This window comes from Lithobates pipiens, unplaced genomic scaffold, assembly GCF_037356315.1.
Source record: "Lithobates pipiens isolate NorthernLeopardFrog02 unplaced genomic scaffold, aLitPip1_a1.2 Scaffold_22, whole genome shotgun sequence".
Taxonomy (NCBI): Eukaryota; Metazoa; Chordata; class Amphibia; order Anura; family Ranidae; genus Lithobates; species Lithobates pipiens.
Window position 1 is genome coordinate 171,891,098 of NW_027507784.1, and position 19,815 is coordinate 171,910,912.

The 19,815-nt window shown below is 47.9% G+C and overlaps 1 protein-coding gene across 1 annotated transcript in view; it reads right to left on the reverse strand.

Moving 5' to 3' along the window:
* LOC143924364 (aldehyde oxidase-like) overlaps window positions 1–19,815 on the reverse strand; it is a 203,685-nt gene that overhangs the window by 119,024 nt on the left and 64,846 nt on the right. The gene's annotated exons all lie outside the window — the stretch shown is intronic.

Here is a 19,815-nt window from a genome sequence, read left to right on the forward strand (position 1 = left end):
TCCTCCAGTACCACCACCCACCCTCCGGTACCACCACCACCCCTCTCCAGGACCGCCACCCCCCTTCAGTACCACCACCGCCACCCACCTCCAGTACCACCGCCACCCCCTCTCCAGTACCACCACCATGCCACCCACCTCCATTACCACCGCCACCCCTCTCCAGGACCATCATGCCTCTCCAGTACCATCACCACCCTCCTCCAGTACCACCACCCAGCCTCCAGTACCACCGCCACCCACCTCCGGTACCACCGCCACCCCTCTCCAGGACCGCTACCACCTTCAGTACCACCACCGCTACCCACCTCCAGTACCACCGCCACCCACCTCCAGTACCACCATCAGCCCCCCTCCAGTACCACCACCACCACCCACCTCCAGTACCACTGCCACCACCTCCAGTACCACTGCCACCCCTCTCCAGGACCACCACCGCCACCCACCTCCAGGACCACCATCCCCCTCCAGTACCACTGCCACCCCCCTCCAGTACCACCACTGCACTGGTGACACAGGTTTCACTCGGGACACAGGCTGCACAGAAATTTTTTACTTTGTTCTACAGTGGAAAAAAATATAGTATCAAAATCATGCTTTTCGGGGGGGGGGGGGGGCCCTTCCTGATTTCTTGCATCGGGGCCCTGAGGTTTCTAGTTACGCCTCTGTCTGAGAGATATGGTTAAACACCTGCAGTATTTTGACCAACAGTAACTAACAGAACTGAATTGCATTTACCTAACAACAGTATATAAAGACAATCCTAACTTGCTATAACAGTCCCCATTTTGTCCCACTGCATAGTGAATGGTAAAAAACGACAACTTTGGCCAGCAAAGTTGAGGCCCTTGACACGAGCACAACAGTTCTCCACAGACAACAGATTAACTTGTATGATGTTATTCTCCTACCATATGCAGGACACCTTCTTTTGGATCTCCAGGAATGTGCTTTGATTCAGTAAAAGTCAAGTTCAAATGAGACAGGTATAGAAGTTGCTGTGATCTTTCTTTTGCAATCTCGCCCCTCTTTTGCTTCCTTACAAGTGGTAGAAGTGCTCTACAGCAGTGGTCATCAACCCTGTCCTCAGGACCCACCAACAGGCCAGGTTTGCAAGATAACTGAAATACATCACAGGTGATATCATTTGCTGCTCAGTGATTGCAGTATTCTAGTCTTCATCTCCTCAAGGTAATACATAAAACCTGGCCTGTTAGTGGGCCCTGAGGACAGGGTTGATGACCACTGCTCTACAGAACAGTCTTTATAATCCAAAGGAGAATTGGATTGTTCCTAAATAAAGGGGAGGTAAAGCAACCCCACTGAGACAGAAATTTTCACAGAACCAGGAAACAAGGAAAGTCAGTGACCAAGAGGCCTCTCGCCACAGTGAGCACTCTCCGCAATCCATGCATTTCCACATACAGTGCATCCGGAAAGTATTCACAGCGTTTTACTTGTTCCACATTTTATTATGTTACAGCCTTATTCCAAAATGGATTAAATTCATTATTTTCCTCAAGATTCTACAAACAATACCCAATAATGACAACCTGTGCCGCCTTTAATATTGATTGGACCCTGAGCAAACATTTTCCTGGGGTCCCCTGGCCCAACACCACCACCCCCGACCCCCACTAGGCAATTTCTCTCTCCACCTCCTCTAAGACATATAATACATAGCAGGTAGACTCAAAATCAGTTTACTGCAGCAGATCAGACCGCAATTGCGATTGGTTGTCAGAGGTTACAGCATATCATTACCAGTTACTGACTGGTTGCTCGAGGTTACGGCACACATTACGGCTCACTGATTCGTTGCTAGAGGTTAAAGCTGATCATTTCTACATGCAGATTGGTTGCTAGAAGTTACTGCACATCATAATCACTCATTCATTGGATGCTAGAGGTTACTGCACATTATTACCTCTCATCCATTGGTTGCTAGAACTTACTGCAAATCGTTACCGCTCATCCATTGATTGCGAGATGTTACTGCACATTATTACTGCTCACTGATTGGTTGCTAGAGCTTACTGCTCTTCATTACCACTCACTTATTGATTGCTAGAGCTTACTGCACATCATTACCGCTCACCCATTGGTAGCTAGAGGTTATAGCACATAATTACTGCTCATTGATTGGTTGCTATAGGCTACAGCACAGTATTACTGCTCACTGATTGGTCGCTAGAGGTTGTTGCACATCCTTGATGCACATTGATTGGTTGCTGTAGGTTACTGCACATCATTACCGCTCACTGATGGGTTGCTACAGGTTACTGCATATCATTACTGCTCATTGCTTGGTTGCTAGAGGTTACTGCATAACATTACTGCTAATTGATTGGTTGCTAGATAATAGATTATTCTACAAATGCCAAGCAGTCCCATTGCCAGATTAAAAGTGTTGTTTTGCATTGCCGCAGAATTTGGGTAGAAAAGATGGTGTTAATGAAGCCGACCAGGATTACATTAAAAAACATTACTGTAAATAATCATAGCAAGCAGAGATGAGTGATCGTTTAGCTGCTAAAGAAGTGAAAGTTCAACTAATCAGGCCAGGGCAAATGAGCTAATTCAGACTGTAAATAACACAACATACCAGCTGCCCGTTTATCCATGCTGACCAGTAGGGATGAGCCGAACACCCCCCCGTTTCGGTTCGCACCAGAACTTTCGAACGGACCCCAAATTCATACGAAATTTAGAACCCCATTGAAGTCTATGGGACTCGAACGTTCGAAATTAAAAGTGCTAATTTTAACGGCTAATAAGCAAGATGCTGTCCTAAAAAGGGTTTGGGGACCTGGCTCCTGCCCCAGGGGACATGGGTCAATGCCTAAAATGTTTTTAAAAATGGCCGTTTTGGCGGGAGCACTGATTTTAATGACGATTAAAGTGAAAAAAAAAAAAGTTAAATATTCCTTTAAATATCGTGCCTGGGGGGTGTCTGTAGTATGCCTGTGAAGTGCCACGTGTTTCCTGTGTTTAGAACAGTCCCTGCACAAACTGACATTTAACGGAAATAACATCATTTAAAACTGCTTGCGGTTTTAATGTTATATCTGGTTCCTGCAATATGGTTGAAAATCATTGAGAAAAATGGCATGGGTAGCCTTCTCTGCCCATTACCAGCCCCTTTGGGTCTTGTACGCATATTAAGGGGAACCCCGTACCCATATTAAAAAAAATAAATGTGTGTGGCCCCCAGGCCCTATATACTCAGAACAGCAGTATACAGGCGGTGCAAACAAGACAGGGACTGTGTAGGTTTGTTGTGTTAAGTTGAATCTGTTTGTAATTTTCAACTGGTACATTTTTAAAGTGTAGCTCCAGTCAAAAAAACAATTTTGAAGCTTTTTGGAAAACATAGGGAAGGGTTATCACCCCTGTATAATTTGTTTTGTCGTCCATCTTTTTTCATCTCACTTGCTGTTGTCTCCTTCCGTTTGCAAGTAGGAGATGTTTGTAAGTTGGATGTTTGAAAGTAGGGGCCTGCCCTATATGCTATGCAGAAATGGCGGACAAGGTGTTGGTTTTGCCACAACATTGTAAGCCCTCAAAGTGACTCTTGGTGGGCGCTGGAGCGCCCTGCTGTGAACGATTATATCAAGAATTGTAATTACATGCCATTGTTGAACAGTGGTAGAAAAATTGACCTTTGGTGGTTGTGGTGCTGGTGCCACAACACTATAAGTCCTCACCTACTCTGGGTGGGCACAGGAACGGGCCCTCCTGTGAAATATTATATCAAGAATTGTAATTACATGTCCCTGTTAAACAGGGGCAGAAAAATTGGGCCTTAGGCACTGGTGCTGGTGCCACGGCACTGCAACCTCTCCCATATACTATAGTTTTAGTGCAGGAATTAGCCCTGCTGCAAAGCATTGCATCAAAAATTGTAATTAAACGCCCCTGTTAAACAAGGGCAGAAAAATTGGGCCTTAGGCACTGGTGCCACGACAATGCAACCTCTCCCATATACTCTAGTTTGAGTGCAGGAATTAGCCCTGCTGCAAAGCATTGCATCAAAAATTGTAATTAAACGCCCTTGTTAAACAGGGGCAGAAAAATTGGTCTGATGGCATCACCCAGAACCAGAAATGTTCTTCCAACATATCAGCGGAGGAGGAAGAGGATAGACAATCAACATAACAGGACAGTCACTCAGCATCAGCATAGGCAGTCTTGAAGGGATGTGATATTTCAAAAAAAATTATTCGTTTACATCAGCTTCAGGTGCTTGGTAGCTGTGGGTGATCCAAGACTGATTCATCTTGATGAATGCCAGTCGATCAACTGATTCGGTGGACAGGCGCACCCTGTGATTGGTAACAAAGCCACCAGCAGCACTGAAGGTGCGTTCCGAAAGAACGCTGGATGCAGGACAGGCCAGTAGCTCAATTGCATACTGTGCAAGCTCTGGCCAGTGATCCATCCTCAAGACCCAGTAAGCCAGAGGATTTTCGGTGGAAAAGGTGTCCAAGTATGACCTTGCCCCTAGGTATTCCTGCACCATGTAAATCAGACGCTGGCGATGGTTGCTGGAACCGATCATACCTTGGGGCTGCGGACTAAAAAATTGTCTGAAAGCATCAGTCAGACGGCCACCTTCTCCACCGCTCCTTCTGACCGATGCCTCAGCAACACGTTGTCCAGGACCAGGAGTTTGTAACCTCCCAGTCTCTGGGAACGCGTTGCACAGACCTTTCCGCAAGGCCTCCCGGAGATGTCTCATCCTCTGCTCCCTCTGCGATGGCAAGATAAGGTCGGCAACCTTACCCTTGTACCGTGGATCAAGGAGAGTGGCCAGCCAGTAATGGTCCCTCTCCTTGATCCGAAGAATACGAGGATCCTTCCGTAGGCTTTGCAGGATCAGGGAGGCCATGTAGCGTAGGTTAGCTGAGGCATTCGGTCCAGAGTCCTATGGGTCACTAAGGACAACATGATCCGCAGCTACCTCCTCCCAGCCACGTACAAGTCCACAGGTTTCTTGGGGCTGTAAATCATCCCTACAAGACTGCTGCTGCTGTTGATGCTGAGTGCCAGCCTCCACCTCCATGCTGACACAATCATCCTCCTCCTCCTCCTCTTCCTCCTCATCATCCTCTTCCTGTGTGATGGGTGGCACAGCATGAACACTGTCTGGATAAAGGGGGCCTTGAGAGGCAAGCAAGTCCTCCTCTTCCTGCCTCTGTTCTGCCTCAAGTGCCCTGTCCATTATTCCACACAGCGTATGCTCCAAGAGGTGGACAAGAGGTACAGTGTCACCGATGCATGCACTGTCACTGCTCACCATCCTTGTGGCCTCCTCAAATGGTGACAGGACAGTGCATGCATCCCTGATCATGCCCCACTGGCGTGGTGAGAAAAAACCGAGCTCCCCTGACCCTGTCCTGGTGCCGTAGTTGCACAGGTACTCATTGATGGCCCTCTGCTGCGTGTGCAGCCGCTGCAGCATGGCCAACGTTGAGTTCCACCTGGTGGGCATGTCACATATAAGGCGGTTCTTGGGCAGGTTCAACTCCTTTTGGAGCTCAGCCAGCCGAGCACAGGCATTAAATGATCGGCGGAAATGCACACAGACTTTCCTGGCCTGCTTCAGGACATCCTGTAAGCCCGGGTACCTGCCCAAGAACCGCTGCACCACCAGGTTAAGGACATGAGCTACACAGGGCACATGGGTCAGTTGTCCCTGTCGGAGGGCGGAGAGGAGGTTGGTGCCATTGTCACAAACCACCATTCCTGGCTTAAGCTGGTGTGGCGTCAACCACCTCTCGGCCTGCCCCTGCAGAGCTGACAAAACATCTGCCCCAGTGTGGCTCCTGTCCCCCAAACAAACCAGCGCAAGCACGGCATGGCATTGTTTTGCCTGCGTACTTGCGTAGCCCCTGGAACGCCTACGGAGCACCACAGGTTCTGAGGACAGAGCACTGGAAGAGGCCATGGAGGAAGAAGAAGAGGAGGGGTGGAGGAGAGAGGTGTGTCACAACCAATAGTAGCATTTTGGAGGCGTGGTGGCGGAACAACCTCCAACACTACTGCACCTTGTCCTGCATCCTTCCCAGCTGCCAGAAGAGTGACCCAATGGGCCGTGAAAGACAGGTAACGTCCCTGTCCATGCCTGCTGGACCATGAGTCAGCGGTAATATGCACCTTACCGCTGACCGCCCTGTCCAGCAAGGCAAGGACATTGCCTTCCACATGCCGGTAGAGAGCCGGAATTGCCTTCCGTGAGAAAAAGTGGTGTTTGGGGACCTGCCACTGAGGAACCGCACATTGTACAAACTCACGGAAGGGGGCCGAGTCTACCAACTGAAAAGGCAGCAGTTGAAGTGCTAGCAATTTAGCCAAGCTAGCATTCAACCAGCTTTCGCCAGTCCAGCAGCTGGGGCAGGGACATTTGCCTGCTATAATCGGACGTGGGTGTACTGCTAGCAGAGTGCCCGGAAGCACTTGGCTGTGACACACCTAATTCTACACCTTCATTCCTCTCAGAGCAGGTTTCAGAGAGGACTGAAGGTCTAGTGGGGTTGGAGATGCCAGCTGATGAGGAGAAAGGAGAGGTCCGCTTTGTTCTTTGGTGTGGGTCTTTGAGGTATTCTTGCCAACGAGCTGCATGGCAGGTCAACATATGTCTGGTGTCCAAGCGGCTGATGTTTTGGCCACGCGAGATACGCTTGAGACATATGTTGCAAATAGCAGCGGTGCGATCTGATGCACTCGTCTCAAAAAAGGCCCACACCAAAGAACTTTTAGAATAACGCGCAGAGGCAGCGCCCTGCACAGGCGGAGCTCTGCGGTGTGCTTCAGTCGGTGTGCTGCCCCTAAGCTGGCCCCCGGAGGGCATCCTGCCTCGTTGGACATGTGCCTCCTCCTCCTCCTCCTCTCTCCTACCAGGCACCCACGTGGAGTCAGTGCCCTCATCATCCCCTCCCTCTTCATCACTGGAGAAAACCTAGCAGTATGCTGCAGCTTGTGGAACATGACTGCCAGATTGCTGTCCTTCTTGAGCATCCCCTCTCTCTGCATTCACGCTACTGCCTTCCTCTAGCTGAGTATCATCATCAGAGCCTACAAAACACTGGTCATCCTCCTGGAGCATGTACCCAACACTGTGCTCAAAGAGTTCAGGAGACTCCTCAGGAGAATGTGGTGGGTCTAGGGAAGGAGTCACTGATGATGACATTGAGAGGAGGGAAGACGATGCGTTGGCAGCTGCTTTGCTAGTACCCTGAGACTGGGTGAGAGAGGATGAGGAGGATGAAGAGGGCTTGGTCATCCACTCTACCAAGTCGTTGGCATGTTGCGGCTCAACATGTCCAGTTGCCGAAAAGAAGGACAAGCGTGTCCCATGGCCACGTGCTGATGATGACGATGCACCGCGTCCACGACCAGAACTGTTGTCTCTAGACACAGAGCCTACTTGCCCTCTTTTATCGGCTCGCGCCTGTCTGCCTCTCCTTGCTGGCCTTCCAGACATGGTAATGGCCTGAAGGGAGTTGGGAAAAACAGCAATTGGGTAGTGTATATTGTGCTGAAGGCACACACAACTTCCAATAACTCCTGCAGATGGCAGATGGCCCAAATAGAGAAGAGCTATGTTGGTGGATATAGCGGTGTATACTGGGTTCAGAGCGCGCAGACAGCACGCACAAGCTCCTACCGCTGACTGCAAGCTCCATTTAATACAAGCAAGATAGTTTGCTATATAGGTGGATATAGCAGTGTGTACTGGGTTCAGAGCACGCAGACAGCATGCACAAGCTCCTACCGCTGACTGCAAGCTCCATTTAAAACGAGCAAGATAGTTTGCTATACAGGTGGATATAGCGGTGTGTACTGGGTTCAGAGCACGCAGACAGCACGCACAAGCTCCTACCGCTGACTGCAAGCTCTATTTAAAGGTATTTGAGGTATTTGAAGGTACACAGAACACCCACTAACTGCTTCAGACGCCAACACACTACACAAGGCCGCCGCGCTGGCGGCCTTAAAGAGTGTGGGGCGTGTAGTACACAGCCTGAGCTATGATTGGCCACAGGCATCCTGCCTGTGGCCAATCATGGCTCTCCTCGCTGCCGGCGCTGTGATTGGCCAAGCATGCGGGGTCACAGTGCATGCTTGGCCAATCATGAGCCAGCAATGCACTGCGCCATCGCAGTGCATTGTGGGCCGTGAGCGCCACACGAATTTGGCGCGAACGGCCCATAACGTTCGGAATTCGCTGAACGGGCGAACAGCCGATGTTCGAGTCAAACATATGTTTGACTCGAACACGAAGCTCATCCCTATTGACCAGTTTTGTATACAGGCAGTGCTGGTGATGTTAAAAAGCAGAGAGGTAAAGAAGAAGAACAATAACAGACTAACTGCTCAAACAGCCATGCACATGTCCTCATTCAGATCGTAACTCTCACCGCCCACCGGCTTTTCTCATCCATGCCTCCTCTCTGCAATCCTCTCTCACTCCTCCGTCCCCTACCACTGCTCATTAGTGTGCCTCTCCACTCGGTCAATTATGCTGTCAGGCAAGGACATCGCCAATTACTGTTTTACTTTCCCTGCAGCTGCACTATGTGACAGGGAGTGATTGTGAGGATGTTGGGCCCCTCAACAATGACAGGGCCCTGGGCAGGTTCCCCGTTTGCCCCGCCTTAAAGACAGCCCTGATGACAACGTGAAAGAAGTTTGTTTGAAATCTTTGCAAATTTATTAAAAATAAAAAATAATCATATGTACAGAAGTATTTACAGCCTTTGCCAGGGCACTCAAAATTGAGCTCAGGTGCATCCTGTTTCCACTGATCATCCTTGAGGTTTTTCTACAACTTAAATTGAGTCCATCTGTGGTAAATTCAGCTGATTGGACATGATTTGGAAAGGCATACACCTGTCTATATAAGGTTCCACAGTTAACAATATATGTCAGAGCACAAACCAAGCCATGAAGTCCAAGGAATTGTCTGTAGACCACCGAAACAGGATTGTATGGAGGCACAGATCTGGGGTAGGGTACAGAAACATTTCTGCAGCCTTGAAGATCCCAATGAGTACAGTGGCCTCCATCATCCCTAAATGGAAGAAGTTTGAAACTACCAGGACTCTTGCTAGAGCGGACCGCCCGGCCAAACTGAGTGATTGAAGGGAAGGGCCTAAGGCCGCGTACACACGGGCGGACTGTTCGCCCAACCTTGTTCGGCAAACAGTTTCATCAAACAGTCCGCTCAAAATTTGCATGAGCGGACTTGCCCACACACGAGCGGACTGTTTGACGAACAAGGTTGGGCAAACAGTTCGCTCAACTTTTGAAATGAACGGACTCGCCCACGTAAGGCGGAGGCAAATCCGCCCATTTCGAGCGCGTGTACAGGTAGGCGGGGCCCGCGAAGGAGACGTCGCGGGCTCCGCCGCCTGGAATGGGCTTAAAGGGGAACCCCAACGCCGAAAAAAATCGGCGTGGGGGTTCCCCCCAAGTCCACACCAGACCCTTGTCCGAGCACGCTACCCGGCCGGCCAGGAAAGGGGGGCGAGCGAGCGCGCCCCCCCTCCTGAGCCGTACCAGGCCGCGTGCCCTCAACATGGGGGGTGCCTTGGGGAAGGGGGGGCCGCGCGGCCCCCCCACCCCAAAGCACCTTGTCCCCATGTTGATGAGGACAAGGGCCTCTTCCCGACAACCCTGGCCGTTGGTTGTCGGGGTCTGCGGGCGGGGGGCTTATCGGAATCCGGGAGCCCCCTTTAAGAAGGGGGCCCCCGGATACCGGCCCCCCACCCTATGTGAATGAGTATGGGGTACAATGTACCCCTACCCATTCACCTGTGAACTAAAGTACAATAAAAAACACAACACAGAGAAAAAATATTTTATTGCACAGCTCCGGGGGTCTTCCGTCTTCGGGGGTCTTCTCGCCGGACTCCTCCGCTATGTGTGTGTAGTAGTGATGTCCAGTTCATGAACGAATCGTTCTTTTGAACCGGTTCTTTTTAGTGAACTGGATGAATCGATTCTTTTCAGTGAACTGATTCTTTTGAAACAGTTCACTCTGCACTCAGTACATAGCAGAGCAGCAGAGCTGGCAGTGGTAATATGATCCTAGAGTGAGAGAGCTCGGCCCCTCCCTGCAACCAATCAGCTGACTCAAAGCACAATGACACTCAGGAACTGGATACAAACTTAAAACAAGAGCCAGGAGTACATAGTACACCGAGTTAAAGAATCGTACAAGTTACCGAGTTAAAGAATCGTACAAGTTACCGAGTTAAAGAATCGTATCAGTTTTTAGAACACAGTACACTGAAAGAACCACAGTCACCACCAGTAAAACAATACACTAAACCAATGAGGTAGCAGCAGTGATCAGGTGGTACGGACAGCCTAAGGCCCTTTCACACCCATGCGACTTGTCCTGCGACTTGAGACAGCAAATCCCTAGTACCAAAAGATATTGCAGAGGAATTCAGACAATATTATACTTCATTGTATAATCTTCCAGTTCCCCCCCATTCCTCTTCCTCTTCATCACTAGAGGAATATCTTGAATCCTCACACTTAGCGAAATTGTCATCCTCAGCACGAAGAAAACTTGAATTACCAATAACAACAGAAGAAGTAACCTTGGCAATAAAGACGTTGAGGCAAGGAAGGGCTCCTGGTCCAGATGGATTTTCTCTGCAATATTTTAAAAGTTTTCATTTGCAACTTGTCCCTCATATGGTTAAAACATTTAACATACAAGGGAAAATCAGGCCTCCACCTGTAGAAGCATTAAGGGCACATATCGTACTTATTCCAAAAGAAGGAAAGGATCAATCAATATGCAGTAGCTACCGTCCAATATCATTATTAAATACGGACTACAAAATATTTACAAAGATACTCGCAGCTCGCCTAGAACCGTTTATGATGCAGCTGGTTCATATGGACCAAGTGGGGTTCGTCCCCACACGTGAAGCTAGGGATAGCACAATTAAGGTTCTGAATTTAATTCAATATGTAAATCAGAGGAAGCTGCCGAGTATCTTTGTTAATACAGACGCAGAAAAGGCCTTTGATAGGGTCAGTTGGTCCTTTATGTTAGGAGTTTTAAAGCAGATGGGCCTTGGGGATCGAATGTTGGACTGGATAGCAGGAATATACTCAAAGCCACAGGCACTGGTAAAGGTTAATGGGATAAATTCTGAAAATTTTCTAATATCTAATGGGACACGTCAGGGATGCCCCCTGTCGCCTCTTTTATTTGCACTATCATTAGAACCTCTGTTAAATAGAATAAGATGGAACCCCGATATTAAAGGTATCTCTATAGCGGATCAGGAATATAAACTCTCAGCATATGCAGATGATTTATTATTTTCACTTTCTAATCCACAAATATCATTACCCAATTTATTGGGGGAAATTGAGCACTATGGTGCTCTATCTAATTTTAAAATAAATTATGGTAAGTCAGAGGCGATGGGGATATCACTGGGGAATCCCATTCAAAAAAATTTAGAGGATAACTTCAAGTTTAAATGGACAGCCACAGCGCTGAATTATCTAGGGATACAGATCCCACCTAACCTAATAGATGCATACGCATTGAACTTTCCACCCTTATTAAGGGAAATTATTACAAGGTTGAATGAGTGGAATAAATCCTCTCATTCCTGGTTTGGAAGAAGTAATATTTTGAAAATGAATATCGTCCCTAAGTTTCTTTATCTGTTTCAGGCACTACCAATCCGGATTCCACTGGCTTTCTTTAGCAAAATTCGGACAATATTTACAAAGTTCATATGGGCAAGTAAGCACCCTAGGATTAACAGGAAATTACTAACTATGTCTAAAGAAGCGGGTGGAATCGCAGCACCGGACTTATATAAATACTATCAAGCTACCCAGCTGGGTAGAATTGTGGATTGGTGCTGCCATAGAGACAGTAAAAGATGGGTTGCTATGGAACAACAAGTAAGTCCCATTCCCTTAGATAGAGCCTTGTGGTGCGGTACAGCTATACCTCTTATATTAAGAGCTCATCCCTTAGTAGGACCTACGCTCCAGATGGGAATAAAAGTAGTGCGGAATCCCAGAATCTCAACAGTTAAATCTCCTCTATTTCCTATTCTAGGGAACCCACTATTCCCGCCTGGCATGGAACTAGGTATATTTAGAAATTTAAGAGAGAAGGGTTGTTTCCAGGCATTACACTTTTTGAGATCTAAAAAATGGCCATCAATAGAAACGCTAATGCAACCAGGAGGACAATATGAATTACCCCTCTGGCAGGCGCTACAAGTTAAACATTTTTTGGACACTTTAGGACCGGCTAAGGATTTTGATCGTCCACTTACTAAGTTTGAAAAGTACTGTGAAAATAAGGAGCCCCTTTCCCATATTATCTCCAAAATATATGCATTACTAATTTCTCCTTTGGAGGATAATGACATAGTAAGTTTGGATAAATGGGAAAGAGATCTCGGACAAACGTTCACCCCGACTCAACGTCAGAAAATAATACACTTGACTTTGAAATCATCTAGGTGTGTTAAGATACAGGAACTAAATTACAAAGTACTAATGCGTTGGTATTATACTCCATCACGAATGCATACCTTTTTTCCAGAGACATCAGATAAATGTTGGAGATGTGGTAAGGAGAGAGGCACTATTGCCCATATTTTTTGGTACTGTCCAATGATTAGACAGTTCTGGGAAGAAGTTCAGAAAATCTCTCAATTGTTTACTGAGTATCATCTTGAGGAAGATCCGGCTTTCTTCCTATTACAATGTACACATATTCCATTAGAGAGATATAAGAATTCAATGTTATGCCATCTGGTGAATGCAGCTAAAAGCTGCATAACCATCCGTTGGAAAGAAAAGGGAGCACCGCGAATTTCACAATGGTTAAACAAAGTAAGGAAAATTGGGATCATGGAAAATTTGATCCCTATGCCCTCTGAGGAAAGGGAAGTCATAGCGCAAATCTGGGCTCCATGGGAGATTTTTTTACAGTCAGAGGAGGGGAAGAGGTTGATTGGAGAAGAAATTGAAGATTAGGTGAGCTGGTTGAGTAATGTAAACTAAACCCGCCGGTGGGTGGGATTGATCTCTCCCCCCCTCCCTCCTTTATCCCCCCTTTATTCCCCCCTTTTTTTTTTTTTTTTTTTTTTTTTTTTTTTTTGTGTTTGTTTTTGTTTTTGTTTTTGTTGGACCACTATGAGGAATAGATACTATATACTGTATTGGATATTGTACTGATACTGTCTTGTTTTTGTTTTGTTCATAAAAAGGGCAGGAATGCATTATGTTGTACTTCATTGATTAATGATGTTGTTTTGTATTCTTGCAAAGAAATAAAGAATTACAAAATTGCGGCAGAATTGTGCACCTTTCAGGCTGCGTTAGCCTGAAAAGCCAGAAAGTTGCACGATTTTGCCGCGACTTGAAGCCATGCCTGTGTATTCTGGAGGTTTATGGACCTCAAGTCACATTAAAATGGGACCAAAGTAGTGCAGGGACTACTTTGAAGTCGCTGTGACTTGAAGTCGCACAGATATGAATGGTACTCATTGGAAATCGGGTACTTCTTGTCATGCAACTTTGCAGTCCCAAGTCGCAGGACAAGTTGCACAAGTGGAAACAGAGCCTAAATGAAAAGCGGGGTTTGTGTGCATGTGACCTGCATTCTGGGGCAACTTCACAGGTAACATTGCTATCCATCAAATTTGCTGAAACCTCGGCTCAGGGCCGGTTCACACTGCTGCATCGTGCAAAATCGCATGCGATTTGCACTGCAGTGCAAATCACAGGCGATGTCCGTGCAATGCGATTTCAGCCATACAGATAGTATGGTTGAAATCGTATCGCATTCGGACTAAACTCGCACAGGACCCTTTTTTTGGTCCGCACCAGAATCGGATCACATAGCACTCATGCGATCCGATTCATGTCCAAACTGACACTTCGCAGTGTGACATGCGAACTGAAATGGGGGTGCCATTAACATTGTATGACACTCCCCAGCAGTTCGCATATGTCGTTGTGAACTGTCGTGCGAGTTGGGTGCGATGCAGGAACCCGTCGTGGAATCGCAGGGTTCCCGCATCGCACAAGTGTGAACCCAGCCTAACACAGCTGTTTGTGTATCACCAAAATGCATGACACTGCGCTAATCTGACAATGGAATAATTGTCAATTGACAACAATTGTGCTCTGCGCCGATGAACTAAATCAAAGTAAACATTACCAGGACCTGCCAACCTTCTGTGTGAATCAGTCTTCTGATTCTACTCATTTAAGAAGGTTGAATCAGAGCTTCGGTTCACTTGCTTGTCAGTAGACTCAGCAAGTGAACCGAAGAATCGATTCATTGAATCGGTTCATTTCAGTGAGCAGTTCGAAATGAACCGATTCATTTTAAAGATCCGGACTTCCCATCACTAGTGTGTAGCTCTTTTGCTAGCGGAGGAGTCCGGCTTTCTTCCTCCCCGCCGCCGGCCTCTTCTCCCGACTTCGGGGGTCTTGTCCCCCTCTTCGGTTCTTCTGCCGGGCCACCGCGCCTGGTCCGGTGGCCCGGTCTTCTGTCGCCGTCTTCTTGTTCTTCTTCTTCTCCTGGAGATGTTGACTCGACGATCTCTCCGGCCGGAATGCCAGAGCCGCGCTGTGCGGTCACTTATATAGTGACAATGGGGCGGTGTCACATGGTATATGTCACATGGGTTGGTCACATGGTGACCCCGCCCCCTTACGATGTCATAGTCCCCATGTGACATCAACCCATGTGACCAACCCATGTGACATATACCATGTGACACCGCCCCATTGTCACTATATAAGTGGCAGCGGAGCGTGTCCCTGGCATTCCGGCCGGAGAGCTCGTCGAGTCAACATCTCCAGGAGAAGAAGAAGAACAAGAAGAAGAACAAGAACGGAAGGCGGCGGCGGCGACAGAAGACCGGGCCACCGCCTGTAAAAGAGCTACAAGAAGGCGCGGTGGCCCGGCAGAAGAACCGAAGGCGGCGACAGAAGAACGGAAGACGGCGACAGAAGACCGGGCCACCGGACCAGGCGCGGTGGCCCGGCAGAAGAACCGAAGAGGGGGACAAGACCCCCGAAGTCGGGAGAAGAGGCCGGCGGCGGGGAGGAAGAAAGCCGGACTCCTCCGCTAGCAAAAGAGCTACACACACATAGCGGAGGAGTCCGGCGAGAAGACCCCCGAAGACGGAAGACCCCCGGAGCTGTGCAATAAAATATTTTTTCTCTGTGTTGTGTTTTTTATTGTACTTTAGTTCACAGGTGAATGGGTAGGGGTACATTGTACCCCATACTCATTCACATAGGGTGGGGGGCCGGTATCCGGGGGCCCCCTTCTTAAAGGGGGCTCCCGGATTCCGATAAGCCCCCCGCCCGCAGACCCCGACAACCAACGGCCAGGGTTGTCGGGAAGAGGCCCTTGTCCTCATCAACATGGGGACAAGGTGCTTTGGGGTGGGGGGGCCGCGCGGCCCCCCCTTCCCCAAGGCACCCCCCATGTTGAGGGCACGCGGCCTGGTACGGCTCAGGAGGGGGGGCGCGCTCGCTCGCCCCCCTTTCCTGGCCGGCCGGGTAGCGTGCTCGGACAAGGGTCTGGTGTGGACTTGGGGGGAACCCCCACGCCGATTTTTTTCGGCGTTGGGGTTCCCCTTTAAGCCCATTCCAGGCGGCGGAGCCCGCGACATCTCCTTCGCGGGCCCCGCCTACCTGTACACGCGCTCGAAATGGGCGGACTTTCCGAGCGGGAACAGTCCGCTCATTTCGAAAGTACAGCGGACAAGCCCACACACGGGCGGACTGTTCGCTCAAACACAGTTTCAGCGGACAGTTTTTCGGAATTTCCGAAAGACTTTGTCCGTCCAACTGTCCGCTGAAACTGTCCGCTGAAAGCCCACACACGAGCGGACTGTCCGCCCAAACACTGTTCAGCGGACAAGGTTGGGCGAACAGTCCGCCCGTGTGTACGCGGCCTTAGTCAGGGAGGTGATCAAGAACCTGATGGTCACACTGAAAGAGATCCAGCACTCCACCAATTAGGCCTGTATGGTAGATTGGTCGAGACAAAAGCCACTCCTCAGTAAAAGGCACATGAAGGACAAGAGTTTGCCAAAAGGCACCTGAAGGACTCTCAGACCATAATAAACAACATTTCTTGTCTGTTCATGACCTGATCAATACCATCCCTACAGGGAAGCATTTTTCAGCGGCAGGAACTGAGGGACTAGTCAGGATTAAACGAAAGTTAAATGCAACAATGATGAAAATTGATGAAAACCTGCTCCAGAGAACTCTGGACCTCAGACTGGGGCAAAGATTCATCTTCCAAAATGACAACGACCCTAAGCACAGAGCCAAGATAACAAAGTAGTGGCCACGGGACAACTCTGTGAATGTCCTGAGTGGCCCAGCCAGAGCCTAGACTTAAACCAGATTGAACATCTCTGGAGAGATCTGAAAATGTCTGTGCATCGACGCTGCCCATCCAACCTGATGGAGCTTGAGAGGTCCTGCAAAGAGGAATGGGAGAAACTGCTCAAAAATAGGTATGCCAAGCTTGTGGCATCATACTCAAAAATATTTGAGGCTGTAATTGGTGCCAAAGGTGCAGCAACAAAGTTTTGAGCATGTGATTTTTTTTGTTTTTCATTTTTAATAAATTGGTAATGTGAAAAAAGTTTGAAATATTTGTCATTATGGGGTATTGTTTGTGGAATTTTGAGGGAAATAATGAACGTATTCCATTTTGGAACAAGGCTGTAACATAAAAAAAATGTGCCACATCCAGCAATTGAAACACTGACCTTCTCCTGGCCAGCACAGCTTCCGATAGCTTCAGCAAACTCTGGCCACACACCACTGTTTCCCCATTGCCTACAACCATGTGGTGCTCTCTTTCAGTTGCTCAGCACAGGAAATAATTGAAGCAGCACATGGTCCCCACAGTGGCTTACTTAGAGTTGCCACCTCATCCCTTTAAATCCGAACACATATGAATTACACAGGTTCTGAGGCTAATTAAATGCAGATAAGGCACCAAGTGAGTTTAATTACCACCTCAATCAGCCAGAGAACCTGTGCAATTCATATGTGTTCGGGTTTAAAGGGATGAGGTGGCAACCCTAGGCTTACTCCTTGTCTTCTCCAGACTGATGACACAACAGAGTTCCCTTTTCCAGACCAGTTCCTTGTCCCCTTGCTCTGTTGCATCAGCCAATTGCTTGATCCAGACCGAGCCAAGAGGGCTGCCTACTGCACTAGAGACACTGCACAAATGAGCATTGCAATGCAATTCCCTAAAAGATGGCTACAATAATGAATATTCAGTTCAACCCTGTCCACACTGCAGAAGGATAATGCAACAGCAACAAAGGAAGAAGTTCCTGCAAAGACATTTCAATCTGGCACCAGAAATCCACAGCTCTTAGCAAAGTAAGTGTATCTGACTCCATTAACAGCCATTCCCTCAGTTTTTTTTTCATTTGTAGTCTTTTCATTAAGCTGGTTTCTAATCATTTCATCATGTAAGAGTGCTGCTAAATGTTCAGCTTGTTGAGAAATGTTTAAATACTCTCTCACCCTGACAGGGTCTGTGAAAATCAACTCCGACCATTAAAGTAATTGTGGCTGGTTTTAAATACTGTTCCACAGTAGTTAAAATATTGCTGCAGTGTAGTTATTAGAGGAGTTAGAAGGGAGTGGGAGCAGTTTTAAGCTTAGATTGTGCAAGCCTGTATATCCACCTTAACAAATCCACAACACAATAGAAGTTAGATTTTTAGTAAAAAATATGGCCTACTATCGGGGTGCTTCTAACCCCACAGAAGGGGTTAAAAGCTCCAGTGTTGCAGCTCTTCCGAAGCACTTTTCAGGCGCTTTGAAAGTGCTGCCCATTCATTTCAATGGGCAGGGCATTTTGGTAGCGCTAAATACAGCGCCCCCAAACAGCCCCAAAGATGCTGCTTGCAGGACTTTTCCTAATGTCCCGCAAGTGCACCGCCCAGTGTAAAAAAAAAAAAAAAAAAAAAAAAAATCACACTGAAATGAATGGGAGGTGGTTTTCAGGTGCTTTGCAGGCACTATTTCTAGCGCTAAAATGCCTGAAAATCACCTCAGTGTTAAAGTGGTCTGGTGGGGAACAGAAAAGAAATAAAGATACAAAGCATAGAGATAATATGTAGGAAGATAGAACAGAGGGGGATAAGAGAGGGTACAGAGAGTGTAGGGTTAGCCCCTGAGAGGGATATCCCTCATTTCAGAACTTTTTGCACCTTTAATGTGACCTATAAACTGTACAACTCAGTTGAAAAACAAACTGAAATCTTTTAGGTGGAGGGAAGTAAAAAAAAAAAAAAAAAAACTTTAATGATCTGATTGCATAAGTGTGCACACCCTTAAACTAATACTTTGTTGAAGCACCTTTTGATCAGCATGGCACATCTTGACTTGATATTTGCCCATGCTTTGCAAAAACACTCCAAATCTGACTGATTGCGAGGGCATCTCCCGTGCACAGCCCTCTTCAGATCACCCCACAGATTTTCAATCAGATTCAGGTCTGGGCTCTGGCTGGGTCATTCCAATACTTTATTCTTCTTCTGGAGAAACCATTCCTTTGTTGATTTGGATGTATGCTTCGGGTCATTGTCATGCTGAAAGATGAAGTTCCTCTTTATGTTCAGCTTTCTAGCAGAAGCCTGAAGGTTTTGTGCCAATATTGACTGGTATTTGGAACTGTTCATAATTCCCTCTACCTTAAAGCGGAGGTCCACCCTAAAATGGACCTCCGCTCATCTGATCCCTCCCCCCCTCCGGCGCCACAATCGGCACCTTTCAGGGGGGAGGGGGGTGCAGTTACCTGGATAATCCAGGTAACTGCACCCACTTCCGGGCTAGCTGCCTGCGGAACGAGCGTAGGTTACGCCCCCGTTCCGCAAGCGCCCGCCCCCTTCAGGAAGTGCCCCGCTGCCTGCTGGGAAACACACAGCTCCCAGAGGCAGCGGGGACCGTCCGGATTGCGCCGCGCGGCTCGCGCATGCGCAGTAGGGAACCGGGAAATGAAGCCGAAAGGCTCCATTTCCTGATTCCCATACCCAAGATGGCGGCGGGACCCGGCCGCCGAGCGAGCGATCGGCTTCGGGTGCCGACATCGCGGGCGCGCTGGACAGGTAAGTGTCACTATTTAAAAGTCAGCAGCTGCAGTATTTGTAGCTGCTGGCTTTTAAAAAAAAAAAAAAAAACGCGGAGTCCCGGTGGACTCCCGCTTTAACTAAGGCCCCTGATTTAGCTGAAGAAAAACAGTCCCAAAACATGATGCTACCACCACCATTGTGTTCTTTTGTTAATGTGTAGTGTTGTAACCAAATATATGTTTTGGAATTATGGCCAAAAAGTTCAACCATGGTTTCATCAGACCATAACACATTTTCCCACATGCTTTTGGGAGACATGTGTTTTTGCAAAATTTAGCCGGGCTTGGATGTTTTTCTTTGTAAGAAAATGCTTCTGTCTTGACATTCTGCCCCATAGCCCAGATATATGAAGAATATGGGGGATTGTTGTCACATGTACCACACAGCCAGTGCTTGCTAGATATTCCTACAGCTCCTTTAATATTGCTGTAGGCCTCTTGACAGCCTCCCTGACCAGTTTTCTTCTTGTTGTTTCATAAATTTTTGAGGGACGTCCAGTTCTTGGTAATGTCACTGTGGTGCTATATTTTCTCCACTTGATGAGGACTGTCTTCACTCTGTTTCATGGTATATCTAATGCCTTGGAAATTCTTGTGTACCCTTCTCC